Here is a 3491-nt window from a genome sequence, read left to right as displayed (position 1 = left end):
AAAGCAGACGACACTAGTCTAATTTTTTCTAATCAGCAGCATGCTTACGATTAAGAAATAAGATATCGATTGAAATGATAAAATAGCAAACTTCCACCCCCATCGAAATCCAAACCGCTGAAAATATATCACAAAAAAACAACTGCATATTCCTTACTGACAAAAAGATAAATTCTTGATTTCCCCATGATATACACAAAAGTCAATCAGATTTGTCGTATTGCATATAAAAGAAATGTCTCTTATACTATATATTTCAAATAAATTAATACATGTACCACGCAAGAATAGAAATATCATATCTTAATTTGCCGTCTCCGTCATGTCTTTGTAGTATTTCGGCTGTACACAATCTCAGATAGCGAATTGCTGATTGGTTCTTATTCTCTCTCTTTCTCTACGTACATTGATACAAAGGAAGAAATTACATCCGGCTGCTATTTATATAGACAAACACGGTGGCACCGTCATCGGTCGCCGTAGACATCTATTCAAAGAGAAACCGCTACTAGCTAGCACCGGAAATATCAAAGAGGAAAAAGAAAAGAAAAAATCCCTTTTGTGACGTTTGTAAGAGGAGTAGTAGTTTGGCGGTCGGGTAGCGACGCCGAGGTGATTGAAACGAGGTGTAACACGACGCCCGTTGTTGCAACATCAAACAAACTCCGCACACGAGCCTCAGTGCATCACCAGTATATAGAATCTATACAGCCACTTGTTTCCAATATATATCTAGCCATTCAAATCTATATAGAGCCTCTCTCTATGTATACTATTACAAAAGCCTTTGGCGCTATACAAACACACACACACACATTGTATGGGTAGAAATGAGGCATGCGTATATACATATACGGCCGTTCTGGGTTTAATCCGTCGGAAATGAAAAAGTCTAGAAATATATAGATACAGTTGTTAGATAACACCAGCGCGTTGAATTGATGGAGCTAGCAGTATATACAATATTCTTCCGCGTGATTTATATATCCCGTGCCATCATTGCTGGAACGGGGGGATGGAGAAGAAGAAGATGTTATAACTCTTCTTTTGATCTTGTTTTTCATGGCTCGATAAATATAGAGAGAGCGGCTATTGAAGTGTGTGTAGGTGATTGCCATCGGCAGCCTGCTGCTGCTGTTGGGGCGTCGCGGCTGTCAAAATGGCGCGGAATATCAAACGAGTTCAAACGAAACTGTGGAGCGCGCGCTCTCCCCTTTTCTTTAGATTTTTTATTGGCCCAGGATAGTTATATATACGTATACCCAGGCTAGCTAGCTGCTGCTGCTGCTTCTGTGTGTATAACGACAATCGAAATTAGTTGGCCATGTCTTTTGTCTATTTAGACGCGGAGAAGAAGAAGAACGACGACACGTGCGCCAGCAAAGTCGTCGGCAATTCAAGGAGAAAAGAGAATCTAAAAAAAAGAACGAAAATAGCTTTTTTCTTATTGTTAGATTGCCTGGCAGATTGGCCTGACTCGATCACGACGGTGGCGGCGGGAGGTGGGAGGTAATATCTGTTAGATGTTAGATCTCAATAGTCTTGAGGAAACCACTCAAGAACTCGTTCACGGCTGATTTAATATCGATATACAGTGCTGCTGCTGCTGCTGCTGCGCTGACATTTAAATGCTAAAGGTTGTCCAGTCTACACGTACGTCACATTATCCATCGGCCCGAATAGAATGCCGGCCACCGACCTCTCATGGTCACCACATGCACATATGACACACATAATATCCATTTGACATTTTCCTAGATGCTTATAACTATTGAAATAACTATGGATGACAAGCGGACCGTGAATCAAAGAATTCTCAAGTCGACAGTATTATTACGTCACTGAGTCAAATCAGTGCTGTTTCTCTCCTGGGAACATGCATAATTAATTAATCAGCCAACATAAAACCTAAAGATATGTCAAGTTAGGAAGCTGAGAGAGAGTCTTGTCAAAGTAAAGCCATATATGTTGGGTCCTGCTGGAAGACACCGCCATAACCACCACCATGCAGTCTCATATCAATGAGGCTGATATTATATGCTAAAAATAGGGTCTCAAATATTTTCCCAACTGATTGACAAAGTGCCGACAGACAAAATAATAAGACAAAGCAGCTCGAACAACAGCATAAGGGGCATCTGTATGGCGCCGCAAACCATCAATGCAAGTCGCAATGAGCGATGTGGCGGTGGCGGCGGATGGGAATTAGCCATCCGCGGAATTGGGCATTATATTACACACAACAGCAAGGCGGAAGAGCCGGGGGGCATCCATCTTGTGTGTCTTACCATCAGTTATTTTCCTAGTCGGGACATACATACATATATACGTAAAGCCCGGGCCCTTTTTTGTGTCTACCGAACGTGACTAGTGCACGAGCTATACTCTTGCGCAAGTCGCTCGAGCGTGAAATGATCGTGTGCAGATCATCAACCGGGACAAACATTTCGGGTCACGAATCAGACACGGGTCGCGTCGTCTAATCAACTGCCGGTTTCCATGCGATTGTTAACTCGGTGATGATGTCTGACTTTCATCATCACCTTGTGCAACATTCTACGGCCAATTAACAGTTGCTACACGTAAATTTGCCGGTGATGCGCAATCAGAAATGATGTCATCATATCAAATGATATGAAGTCATATAATACAATACCGACGACCACAAAATGGCGAAACGTGACATCAGCATCAGAGCTTTATGGTTCTTTTTAATAATAATAGGCCCTGCTTGTATAATACACACACATGTGATGGCGCCGTTTAGATTTGCGCGGTTGATTAAAATTGGCGTTTTTAAATTTCCCGCTGCTCGCTGCTGAGGCTGACTCGACTTGATCCATCACTCGATTGCCCACGCATATAAATACAATATACCACGAATCTCTCTTTTGTGGTGGTGATGGTGTAGTGATGTGGGAGAAAGAAAAGAACGAAAAAGAACGAAGCCAAGAAATCGATTGATGCCGCCATTCACGCTTTTATAATACACTAGGCCGTTAAAGACCTTATTTTTCTTCTTTTTAAAAAACTATCTTGTAAATGGTGACACACTGGCGCCCGTGCAGATTCTCTCTCCATATCGATTGCACGGCCTATACTGACAAACCCGTCCGTCCGTTCGTCGCCACCACCTTTTGCATCACGCACGATTCCCCTCCTCCTCTTTACGAATAGAAGAAAAAAATTCGCCTTTGAATCATCAATCAAATATTTCCCGCCTTTTAAAAAAGAAAAGAAAAAAAGAAAATTTCAATTCAATTTCCTGCTTCATTTGATTTCTCTTCTTCTCCGACTGTCAAAAGAATTCCCCCCAAAAAATAAAAATCACCCCAAAAAAAAACGAAAATGATGTAACACGGTGAGCTTGGCTGGGTGTTGTCGCGTCATTAGCGTCTCTCGTTCCCTCAATTGGCCGCGCTTGTTTGCTGCCCCACTGCTGCTGCTGGGCGCGTATATTGATGCGGATGTCTATAAGGCGGGCGCGCCGG

Source organism: Daphnia pulex, chromosome 4 (genome assembly GCF_021134715.1).
Source record: "Daphnia pulex isolate KAP4 chromosome 4, ASM2113471v1".
NCBI classification, from domain to species: Eukaryota; Metazoa; Arthropoda; class Branchiopoda; order Diplostraca; family Daphniidae; genus Daphnia; species Daphnia pulex.
The sequence above is the reverse complement of the archived record's forward strand: the minus strand, read 5'-3'. Positions refer to the sequence as shown.